The 12,214-nt window shown below is 47.2% G+C and overlaps 4 non-coding genes across 4 annotated transcripts; all 4 read left to right on the forward strand.

Moving 5' to 3' along the window:
* Positions 1-3,839: 3,839 nt before the first annotated feature.
* On the forward strand, positions 3,840-3,912 carry TRNAR-UCU (transfer RNA arginine (anticodon UCU)). Its single transcript has one exon. It is a non-coding gene; the product is annotated as a tRNA-Arg (tRNA).
* A 161-nt stretch (positions 3,913-4,073) lies between these two features.
* Positions 4,074-4,146, forward strand: TRNAR-UCU (transfer RNA arginine (anticodon UCU)). The gene has a single exon. It is a non-coding gene; the product is annotated as a tRNA-Arg (tRNA).
* Positions 4,147-7,871: 3,725 nt separating this feature from the next.
* Positions 7,872-7,944, forward strand: TRNAR-UCU (transfer RNA arginine (anticodon UCU)). The gene has a single exon. It is a non-coding gene; the product is annotated as a tRNA-Arg (tRNA).
* A 3,961-nt stretch (positions 7,945-11,905) lies between these two features.
* On the forward strand, positions 11,906-11,978 carry TRNAR-UCU (transfer RNA arginine (anticodon UCU)). The gene has a single exon. It is a non-coding gene; the product is annotated as a tRNA-Arg (tRNA).
* The last annotated feature ends 236 nt before the right edge of the window (positions 11,979-12,214 follow it).

Below are 12,214 nucleotides of genomic sequence, written 5' to 3' on the forward strand. Positions count from 1 at the left end.
GAAGCAAAGCATATGCGTTTCCTTTTCCCCTATATTCCTTTCGATGGTGGGTTCTACAGTAACCTAGAGTAAACGTGCTAACGAAAGGAACGCCAGTGCATCGCTCGCACATCGCCCTCGTGGCCTAACGGATAAGGCATCAGTCTCCTAAACCGTGGATGGCGGGGTCGAGTCCCGCCGAGGTTGGGATATTCTTTTTCATTAACAAAGGATTTCTGCTACAGTTTTCTTGCTTGAACCAAAGCATGTACATTTCCCTTTCTCCTATATTAATTTCGATGGTGCGTTCTACTGTAACCTAAAGTAAAAGCGCTAATGAACCGAACGCCAGTTCATCGATCGCACATTGCTCTCATGGACTAACGGATAAGACATCAGTCTTCTTAACCGGGGATGGCGGGTTCAAGTCCTGCCGAGGGTGGGTGATCCTTTTTCATTGACAAAAGGGGTTTCTGCTACACTTTTCTTGCTTGAAGCAAAGCATATGCGTTTCCTTTTCACCTATGTTTCTTTAGAAGATGTGTTCTACTGCAACCTAGAGTAAAAGCGCTAAAGAAATGAACGCCAGTACATCACTCGCACATCGCCCTCGTGGCCTTACGGATAAGGCATCGGTCTCCTAAACCGGGGATTGCGGGTTCGAGTCCCGCCAAAGGTGGGATATTGTTTTTCTTTAACAAAGGGTTTCTGCTACAGTTTTCTTGCTTGAAGCAAAGCATATGCGTTTCCTTTTCACCTATGTTCCTTTAGAAAATGTGTTCTACTGCAACCTAGAGTAAAAGCGCTAAAGAAATGAACGCCAGTGCATCGCTCGCACATCGCCCTCGTGGCCTAACGGATAAGGCATCAGTCTCCTAAACCGGGGATGGCGGGGTCGAGTCCCGCCGAGGGTGGGTTATCCTTTTTCATTAACAAAGGGTTTCTGCTACAGTTTTCTTGCTTGAACCAAAGCATGTGCGTTTCCTTTTCCCCAATATTCCTTTCGATGTTGTGTTCTACTGCAACCTAGAGTAAAAGCGCTATTGAAAGGAACGCCAGTGCACCGCCCGCTATCGCCCACGTGGCCTAACGGATAAGGCATCGGTCTCCTAAACCGGTGACTGCGGGTTCTAGTCCTGCCGGGGGTGGGTGATCCTTTTTCATTAACAAAAGGGGTTTCTGCTACACTTTTCTTGCTTGAAGCAAAGAATATGCGCTTCCATTTCCTCTATATTTCTTTGTATGATGTGTTCTATTGCAACCTAGAGTAAAAGCGCTAATGAAAGGAACGCCAGTGCATCACTCGCACATCGCTCTCGTGGCCTAACGGATAAGGCATCGGTCTCCTATACCGGGGATTGCGGGTTCGAGTCCCGCCAAGGGTGGGTTAATCTTTTTCATTAACAAAGGGTCTCTGCTACAGTTTTCTTGTTTGAAGCAAAGCATATGCGCTCCTTTTCTCTTATATTCCTTTCGATGGTTTGTTTTACTGTAACCTAGAGTAAACGCGCTAATGAAAAGAACATTATTGCATCGCTTGCACATCGCCCTCGTGGCCTAACAAATAAGGCATCGGTCTTCTAAACGTGGGATTGCGGGTTCGAGTCCCGCCGAGGGTGGGTTATCCTTTTTAATTAACAAAGGATTTCTGCTACAGTTTTCTTGCTTGAACCAAAGCACGTGCATTTCCCTTTCTCCTATATTAATTTTGATGGTGTGTTCTACTGTAACCTAAAGTAAAAGCGCTAATAAAAGGAACGCCAGTGCATCGCTCGCACATCGCCCTCGTGGGCTAACGGATAAGGCATCGGTCTTCTAAACCGGGCATTGCGGGTGCGAGTGCCGCCGAGGGTGGGTTATCCTTTTTCATTACCAAGGGTTTGTGCTACAGTTTTCTTGCTTGAAGCAAAGCGTATGCGTTTCCTTTTCCCCAATATTCCTTTCGATGTTGTGTTCTACTGCAACCTAGAGTAAAAGCGCTAATGAAAGGAACGCCAGTTCACCGCCCGCTATCGCCCTCGTGGCCTAACAAATAAGGCATCGGTCTTCTAAATGTGGGATTGCGGGTTCGAGTCCCGCCGAGGGTGGGTTATCCTTTTTCATTAACAAAGGGTTTCTGCTACAGTTTTCTTGCTTGAACCAAAGCACGTGCATTTCCCTTTCTTCTATATTAATTTCGATGGTGTGTTCTACTGTAACCTAAAGTAAAAGCGCTAATAAAAGGAACGCCAGTGCATCGCTCGCACATCGCCCTCGTGGGCTAACGGATAAGGCATCGGTCTTCTAAACCGGGCATTGCGGGTTTGAGTCCCGCCGAGGGTGGGTTATCCTTTTTCATTACCAAGGGTTTCTGCTACAGTTTTTTTGCTTAAAGCAAAGCATATGCGCTTCTTTCCCCCTATATTCCTTTCGATGATGAGTTCTACTGCAACCTAGAGTAAAAGCGCTAATGAAAGGAACGCCAGTGCATCGCTCGCACATCGCCCTCGTGGCCTAACGGATAAGGCATCGGTCTTCTAAACTGCGCATTGCGGGTTCGAGTCCCGCCGAGGGTGGGTTATCCTTCTTCATTACCAAGGGTTTCTGCTACAGTTTTTTTGCTTAAAGCAAAGCATATGCGCTTCTTTCCCCCTATATTCCTTTCGATGATGAGTTCTACTGCAACCTAGAGTAAAAGCGCTAATGAAAGGAACGCCAGTGCATCGCTCGCACATCGCCCTCGTGGCCTAACGGATAAGGCATCGGTCTTCTATACCGGGATTGCGGATTAGAGTCCGGCCGAGGGTGGGTTATCCTTTTTCATTACCAAGGGTTTCTGCTACAGTTTTCTTGCTTAAAGCAAAGCAAATGCGTTTTCTTTTCCCCTATATTCCTTTCGTAGTGTGTTCTACTGCAACCTAGAGTAAAATCGCTAATGAAAGGAACGCCAGTGCATCGCCCGCACATCGCCCTCGTGGCCTAACGGAGAAGGCATCGGTCTCCTAAACCGAGAATTGCGGGTTGGAGTCCCGCCAAGGGTGGATTATTCTTTTTCATTAACAAAGGGTTTGTGCTACAGTTTTCCTGCGTGAAGCAAAGAATATGCGTTTCCTTTTCCCCTATATTCCTTTCGATGGTGTGTTCTACTGTAACCTAGAGTAAACGCGCTTATGAAAAGAACGCTAGTGCATCGCTCGCACATTGCCCTCATTCCGCAGGGCGCGGGTTCTAATCCCACCTGCGGCGGCTGCGTTTCCGAGGGAGGCGGAAATGTTGTAGGCCCGTGTGCTCAGATTTGGGTGCACGTTAAAGAACCCCGGGTGGTCTAAATTTCCGCAGCCCTCCACTACGGCGTCTCTCATAATCAAATAGTGGTTTTGGGACGTTAAACCCCACATATCAATCAACCACATCGCCTTCGTGGCCTAACGGATAAGGCATCGTCTTCTAAACCGTGGATTGCGGGTGCGAGTGCCGCCGAGGGTGGGTTATCCTTTTTCATTACCAAGGGTTTGTGCTACAGTTTTCTTGCTTGAAGGAAAGCATATTGGTTCCTTTTCCCCTATATTCCTTTCGATGGTGTGTTTTACTGTAACCTAGAGTAAAAGCGCTAATGAAAGCAACGCCAGTGCATCGGTCGCACATCGCTCTTGTGGCCTAACAAATAAGGCATCGATCTTCTAAACCGGGCATTGCGGGTTACGTGTCCTGCCGAGGGTGGGTCATCCTTTTTCATTAACAAAGCATTTGTGCTACAGTTTTCTTGCTTGAAGGAAAGCATATTAGTTCCTTTTCCCCTATATTCCTTTCGATGGTGCGTTCTACTGTAACCTAAATTAAAAGCGCTAATGAAAGGAACGCCAGTGCATCGCTCGCACATCGCCTTCGTGGCCTAACGGTTAAGGCATCGGTCTTCTAAACCGAGGTTTGCGGGTTCGAGTCCCGGTGAAGGTGGGTTATCCTTTTTCAATACGAAGAGTTTCTGCTACAGTTTTCTTGCTTGAACCAAAGCACGTGCATTTCCCTTTCCCCTATATTCCTTTCGATGGTGCGTTCTACTGTAACCTAAATTAAAAGCGCTAATGAAAGGAACGCCAGTGCATCGCTCGCACATCGCCTTCGTGGCCTAACGGTTAAGGCATCGGTCTTCTAAACCGAGGTTTGCGGGTTCGAGTCCCGGTGAAGGTGGGTTATCCTTTTTCAATACGAAGAGTTTCTGCCACAGTTTTCTTGCTTGAAGCAAAGCATATGCGCTTCTTTTCCCCTATATTCCTTTCGATGTTGTGTTCTATTGCAGCCTAGAGTAAAAGCGCTAATGAAAGGAACGCCAGTGCATCACTCGCACATCGCTCTCGTGGCCTCTCGGATAAGGCATCAGTCTTCTAAACCGGGCATTGCGGGTTCGAGTCCCGCCGAGGGTGGGTTATCCTTTTTCATTACCAAGGGTTTCTGCTACAGTTTTTTTGCTTAAAGCAAAGCATATGCGCTTCTTTTCCCCTATATTCCTTTCGATGATGAGTTCTACTGCAACCTAGAGTAAAAGCGCTAATGAAAGGAACGCCAGTGCATCGCTCGCACATCGCCCTCGTGGCCTAACGGATAAGGCATCGGTCTTCTAAACTGGGCATTGCGGGTTCGAGTCCCACCAACGGTGAGTTATTCTTTTTCATTAACAAAGGGTTCGTGCTACACTTTTTTTGCTTGAAGCAAAGAATATGCGTTTCCATTTCCCCGATATTTCTTTGTATGATGTGTTCTATTGCAACCTAGAGTAAAAGCGCTAATGAAAGGAACGCCAGTGCATCACTCGCACATCGCTCTCGTGGCCTAACAGATAAGGCATCGGTTTCCTAAACCGGGGATTGCGGGTTCGAGTCCCGCCAAGGATGGGTTATTCTTTTTCATTAACAAAGGGTCTCTGCTACAGTTTTCTTGTTTGAAGCAAAGCATATGCGCCGAGGGTGGGTTATTCTTTTTTACTAACAAAGGGTTTCTCCCACAGTTTTCTTGCTTGAACCAAAGCATATGCATTTCCTTTTCCCCTATATTCCTTTCGATGGTGTGTTTTACTGTAACCTAGAGTAAAAGCGCTAATGAAAGGAACGCCAGTGCATCGGTCGCACACCGCTCTTGTGGCCTAACGAATAAGGCATCGGTCTTCTAAACGGGGGATTGCGGGTTCGAGACCCGCCGAGGGTGGGTTATCCTTTTTCATTACCAAAGGTTTCTGCTACAGTTTTCTTGCTTGAAGCAAAGCAAATGCGTTTCCTTTTCTCCTATATTTCTTTCGATGGCGTGTTTTACTGTAACCTAGAGTAAACGCGCTAATGAAAGGAACGCCAGTGCATCGCCCGCACATCGCCCTCGTGGCCTAACGATAAGGCATCGGTCTCCTAAACCGGGGATTTCGAGTTCGAGTCCCGCCGAGGGTAGGTTCTTTTTTTCATTCACAGAAAAGGTTTCTGCTAAAGTTTTCTTGCTTGAAGCAAAGCATAAGCGCTTCTTTTCCCCTATATTTCTCTCGATGTTGTGTTCTATTGCAACCTAGAGTAAAAGCGCTAATGAAAGGAACGCCAGTGCATCACTCGCACATCGCTCTCGTGGCCTCTCGGATAAGGCATCAGTCTTCTAAACCGGGATTGCGGATACGAGTCCGGCATATGGTGGGTTTTCCTTTTTCATTACCAAGGATTTCTGCTACAGTTTTCTTGCCTAAAGCAAACCATATGCGTTTCCTTTTCCCCTATATTCCTTTCGATGGTGCGTTCTACAGTAACCTAGAGTAAACGTGCTAACAAAAGGAACGCCAGTGCATCGCCCGCACATGGCCTTCGTGGCCTAACGGATAAGGCATCGGTCTTCTAAACCGGGCATTGCGGGTTAGAGTCCCGCCGAGGGTGGGTTATCCTTTTTCATTAACAAAGGGTTTCTGCTACAGTTTTCTTGCTTGAACCAAAGCATGTGCATTTCACTTTCTCCTATATTAATTTCGATGGTGTGTTCTACTGTAACCTAAAGTAAAAGCGCTAATGAAAGGAACGCCAGTGCATCAATCGCACATTTGCTCTCTTGGCCTACCGGATAAGGCATCGGTCTTCTTAACCGGGGATTGCGGGTTTGAGTCCCGCCGAGTGTGGGTTATCCTTTTTCATTACCAAAGGTTTCTGCTACAGTTTTCTTGCTTGAAGCAAAACATATGCGTTTCCTTTTCCCCTATATTCCTTTCGATGGTGTGTTCTACAGTAACCTAGAGTAAAAGCGCTAATGAAAGGAACGCCAGTGCACCGCCCGGTATCGCCCACGTGGCCTAACGGATAAGGCATCAGTCCCCTAAACCGGAGACTGCGGGTTCGAGTCTCGCCGAGGTTGGGATATCCTTTTTCATTACCAAAGGGTTTGTGCTACAGTTTTCTTGCTTGAACCAAAGCATGTGCATTTCCCTTTCTCCTGTATTTCTTTCGGTGGTGTGTTCTATTGTAACCTAAAGTAAAAGCGCTAATGAAAGGAACGCCAGTGCATCGCTCGCCCATTGCCCTCGTGGCCTAACGGATAAGGCATCGGTCTCCTAAACCGGGGATTTCGAGTTCGAGTCCCGCCGAGGTTAGGTTCTTTTTTTTTCATTCACAGAAAAGGTTTCTGCTAAAGTTTTCTTGCTTGAAGCAAAGCATATGCCCTTCTTTTCCCCTATATTCCTTTCGATGTTGTGTTCTACTGTAACCTAGAGTAAACGTGCTAATGAAAGGAACGCCAGTGCATCGCTCGCACATCGCCCTCGTGGCCTAACGGATAAGGCATCGGTCTTCTATACCGGGATTGCGGATTAGAGTCCGGCCGAGGGTGGGTTATTCTTTTTCATTACCAAGGGTTTCTGCTACAGTTTTCTTGCTTAAAGCAAAGCAAATGCGTTTTCTTTTCCCCTATATTCCTTTCGTAGTGTGTTCTACTGCAACCTAGAGTAAAATCGCTAATGAAAGGAACGCCAGTGCATCGCCCGCACATCACCCTCGTGGCCTAGCGGAGAAGGCATCGGTCTCCTAAACCGAGAATTGCGGGTTGGAGTCCCGCCAAGGGTAGATTATTCTTTTTCATTAACAAAGGGTTTGTGCTACAGTTTTCCTGCGTGAAGCAAAGAATATGCGTTTCCTTTTCCCCTATATTCCTTTCGATGGTGTGTTCTACTGTAACCTAGAGTAAACGCGCTAATGAAAAGAACGCTAGTGCATCGCTCGCACATTGCCCTCATTCCGCAGGGCGCGGGTTCTAATCCCACCTGCGGCGGCTGCGTTTCCGAGGGAGGCGGAAATGTTGTAGGCCCGTGTGCTCAGATTTGGGTGCACGTTAAAGAACCCCGGGTGGTCTAAATTTCCGCAGCCCTCCACTACGGCGTCTCTCATAATCAAATAGTGGTTTTGGGACGTTAAACCCCACATATCAATCAACCACATCGCCTTCGTGGCCTAACGGATAAGGCATCGTCTTCTAAACCGTGGATTGCGGGTGCGAGTGCCGCCGAGGGTGGGTTATCCTTTTTCATTACCAAGGGTTTGTGCTACAGTTTTCTTGCTTGAAGGAAAGCATATTGGTTCCTTTTCCCCTATATTCCTTTCGATGGTGTGTTTTACTGTAACCTAGAGTAAAAGCGCTAATGAAAGCAACGCCAGTGCATCGGTCGCACATCGCTCTTGTGGCCTAACAAATAAGGCATCGATCTTCTAAACCGGGCATTGCGGGTTACGTGTCCTGCCGAGGGTGGGTCATCCTTTTTCATTAACAAAGCATTTGTGCTACAGTTTTCTTGCTTGAAGGAAAGCATATTAGTTCCTTTTCCCCTATATTCCTTTCGATGGTGCGTTCTACTGTAACCTAAATTAAAAGCGCTAATGAAAGGAACGCCAGTGCATCGCTCGCACATCGCCTTCGTGGCCTAACGGTTAAGGCATCGGTCTTCTAAACCGAGGTTTGCGGGTTCGAGTCCCGGTGAAGGTGGGTTATCCTTTTTCAATACGAAGAGTTTCTGCCACAGTTTTCTTGCTTGAATCAGAGCATATGTGTTTCCTTTTCCCCTATATTCCTTTCGATGGTGTGTTCGACTGCAACCTAGAGTAAAGGCGCTAATGAAAGGAACGCCAGTGCATCGCCCGCACATCGCCCTTGTGGCCTTACGGATAAGGCATCGGTCTCCTAAACCGGGGATTTCGAGTTCGAGTCCCACCGAGGGTAGGTTCTTTTTTTCATTCACAGAAAAGGTTTCTGCTAAAGTTTTCTTGCTTGAAGCAAAGCATATGCGCTTCTTTTCCCCTATATTCCTTTCGATGTTGTGTTCTATTGCAGCCTAGAGTAAAAGCGCTAATGAAAGGAACGCCAGTGCATCACTCGCACATCGCTCTCGTGGCCTCTCGGATAAGGCATCAGTCTTCTAAACCGGGCATTGCGGGTTCGAGTCCCGCCGAGGGTGGGTTATCCTTTTTCATTACCAAGGGTTTCTGCTACAGTTTTTTTGCTTAAAGCAAAGCATATGCGCTTCTTTTCCCCTATATTCCTTTCGATGATGAGTTCTACTGCAACCTAGAGTAAAAGCGCTAATGAAAGGAACGCCAGTGCATCGCTCGCACATCGCCCTCGTGGCCTAACGGATAAGGCATCGGTCTTCTAAACTGGGCATTGCGGGTTCGAGTCCCACCAACGGTGAGTTATTCTTTTTCATTAACAAAGGGTTCGTGCTACACTTTTTTTGCTTGAAGCAAAGAATATGCGTTTCCATTTCCCCGATATTTCTTTGTATGATGTGTTCTATTGCAACCTAGAGTAAAAGCGCTAATGAAAGGAACGCCAGTGCATCACTCGCACATCGCTCTCGTGGCCTAACAGATAAGGCATCGGTTTCCTAAACCGGGGATTGCGGGTTCGAGTCCCGCCAAGGATGGGTTATTCTTTTTCATTAACAAAGGGTCTCTGCTACAGTTTTCTTGTTTGAAGCAAAGCATATGCGCCGAGGGTGGGTTATTCTTTTTTACTAACAAAGGGTTTCTCCCACAGTTTTCTTGCTTGAACCAAAGCATATGCATTTCCTTTTCCCCTATATTCCTTTCGATGGTGTGTTTTACTGTAACCTAGAGTAAAAGCGCTAATGAAAGGAACGCCAGTGCATCGGTCGCACACCGCTCTTGTGGCCTAACGAATAAGGCATCGGTCTTCTAAACGGGGGATTGCGGGTTCGAGACCCGCCGAGGGTGGGTTATCCTTTTTCATTACCAAAGGTTTCTGCTACAGTTTTCTTGCTTGAAGCAAAGCAAATGCGTTTCCTTTTCTCCTATATTTCTTTCGATGGCGTGTTTTACTGTAACCTAGAGTAAACGCGCTAATGAAAGGAACGCCAGTGCATCGCCCGCACATCGCCCTCGTGGCCTAACGATAAGGCATCGGTCTCCTAAACCGGGGATTTCGAGTTCGAGTCCCGCCGAGGGTAGGTTCTTTTTTTCATTCACAGAAAAGGTTTCTGCTAAAGTTTTCTTGCTTGAAGCAAAGCATAAGCGCTTCTTTTCCCCTATATTTCTCTCGATGTTGTGTTCTATTGCAACCTAGAGTAAAAGCGCTAATGAAAGGAACGCCAGTGCATCACTCGCACATCGCTCTCGTGGCCTCTCGGATAAGGCATCAGTCTTCTAAACCGGGATTGCGGATACGAGTCCGGCATATGGTGGGTTTTCCTTTTTCATTACCAAGGATTTCTGCTACAGTTTTCTTGCCTAAAGCAAACCATATGCGTTTCCTTTTCCCCTATATTCCTTTCGATGGTGCGTTCTACAGTAACCTAGAGTAAACGTGCTAACAAAAGGAACGCCAGTGCATCGCCCGCACATGGCCTTCGTGGCCTAACGGATAAGGCATCGGTCTTCTAAACCGGGCATTGCGGGTTAGAGTCCCGCCGAGGGTGGGTTATCCTTTTTCATTAACAAAGGGTTTCTGCTACAGTTTTCTTGCTTGAACCAAAGCATGTGCATTTCACTTTCTCCTATATTAATTTCGATGGTGTGTTCTACTGTAACCTAAAGTAAAAGCGCTAATGAAAGGAACGCCAGTGCATCAATCGCACATTTGCTCTCTTGGCCTACCGGATAAGGCATCGGTCTTCTTAACCGGGGATTGCGGGTTTGAGTCCCGCCGAGTGTGGGTTATCCTTTTTCATTACCAAAGGTTTCTGCTACAGTTTTCTTGCTTGAAGCAAAACATATGCGTTTCCTTTTCCCCTATATTCCTTTCGATGGTGTGTTCTACAGTAACCTAGAGTAAAAGCGCTAATGAAAGGAACGCCAGTGCACCGCCCGGTATCGCCCACGTGGCCTAACGGATAAGGCATCAGTCCCCTAAACCGGAGACTGCGGGTTCGAGTCTCGCCGAGGTTGGGATATCCTTTTTCATTACCAAAGGGTTTGTGCTACAGTTTTCTTGCTTGAACCAAAGCATGTGCATTTCCCTTTCTCCTGTATTTCTTTCGGTGGTGTGTTCTATTGTAACCTAAAGTAAAAGCGCTAATGAAAGGAACGCCAGTGCATCGCTCGCCCATTGCCCTCGTGGCCTAACGGATAAGGCATCGGTCTCCTAAACCGGGGATTTCGAGTTCGAGTCCCGCCGAGGTTAGGTTCTTTTTTTTTCATTCACAGAAAAGGTTTCTGCTAAAGTTTTCTTGCTTGAAGCAAAGCATATGCCCTTCTTTTCCCCTATATTCCTTTCGATGTTGTGTTCTACTGTAACCTAGAGTAAACGTGCTAATGAAAGGAACGCCAGTGCATCGCTCGCACATCGCCCTCGTGGCCTAACGGATAAGGCATCGGTCTTCTATACCGGGATTGCGGATTAGAGTCCGGCCGAGGGTGGGTTATTCTTTTTCATTACCAAGGGTTTCTGCTACAGTTTTCTTGCTTAAAGCAAAGCAAATGCGTTTTCTTTTCCCCTATATTCCTTTCGTAGTGTGTTCTACTGCAACCTAGAGTAAAATCGCTAATGAAAGGAACGCCAGTGCATCGCCCGCACATCACCCTCGTGGCCTAGCGGAGAAGGCATCGGTCTCCTAAACCGAGAATTGCGGGTTGGAGTCCCGCCAAGGGTAGATTATTCTTTTTCATTAACAAAGGGTTTGTGCTACAGTTTTCCTGCGTGAAGCAAAGAATATGCGTTTCCTTTTCCCCTATATTCCTTTCGATGGTGTGTTCTACTGTAACCTAGAGTAAACGCGCTAATGAAAAGAACGCTAGTGCATCGCTCGCACATTGCCCTCATTCCGCAGGGCGCGGGTTCTAATCCCACCTGCGGCGGCTGCGTTTCCGAGGGAGGCGGAAATGTTGTAGGCCCGTGTGCTCAGATTTGGGTGCACGTTAAAGAACCCCGGGTGGTCTAAATTTCCGCAGCCCTCCACTACGGCGTCTCTCATAATCAAATAGTGGTTTTGGGACGTTAAACCCCACATATCAATCAACCACATCGCCTTCGTGGCCTAACGGATAAGGCATCGTCTTCTAAACCGTGGATTGCGGGTGCGAGTGCCGCCGAGGGTGGGTTATCCTTTTTCATTACCAAGGGTTTGTGCTACAGTTTTCTTGCTTGAAGGAAAGCATATTGGTTCCTTTTCCCCTATATTCCTTTCGATGGTGTGTTTTACTGTAACCTAGAGTAAAAGCGCTAATGAAAGCAACGCCAGTGCATCGGTCGCACATCGCTCTTGTGGCCTAACAAATAAGGCATCGATCTTCTAAACCGGGCATTGCGGGTTACGTGTCCTGCCGAGGGTGGGTCATCCTTTTTCATTAACAAAGCATTTGTGCTACAGTTTTCTTGCTTGAAGGAAAGCATATTAGTTCCTTTTCCCCTATATTCCTTTCGATGGTGCGTTCTACTGTAACCTAAATTAAAAGCGCTAATGAAAGGAACGCCAGTGCATCGCTCGCACATCGCCTTCGTGGCCTAACGGTTAAGGCATCGGTCTTCTAAACCGAGGTTTGCGGGTTCGAGTCCCGGTGAAGGTGGGTTATCCTTTTTCAATACCAAGAGTTTCTGCCACAGTTTTCTTGCTTGAAGCAGAGCATATGTGTTTCCTTTTCCCCTATATTCCTTTCGATGGTGTGTTCGACTGCAACCTAGAGTAAAGGCGCTAATGAAAGGAACGCCAGTGCATCGCCCGCACATCGCCCTTGTGGCCTTACGGATAAGGCATCGGTCTCCTAAACCGGGGATTTCGAGTTCGAGTCCCACCGAGGGTAGG

The sequence above is a fragment of the Rhipicephalus microplus genome, chromosome 2 (assembly GCF_043290135.1).
Source record: "Rhipicephalus microplus isolate Deutch F79 chromosome 2, USDA_Rmic, whole genome shotgun sequence".
NCBI classification, from domain to species: domain Eukaryota; kingdom Metazoa; phylum Arthropoda; class Arachnida; order Ixodida; family Ixodidae; genus Rhipicephalus; species Rhipicephalus microplus.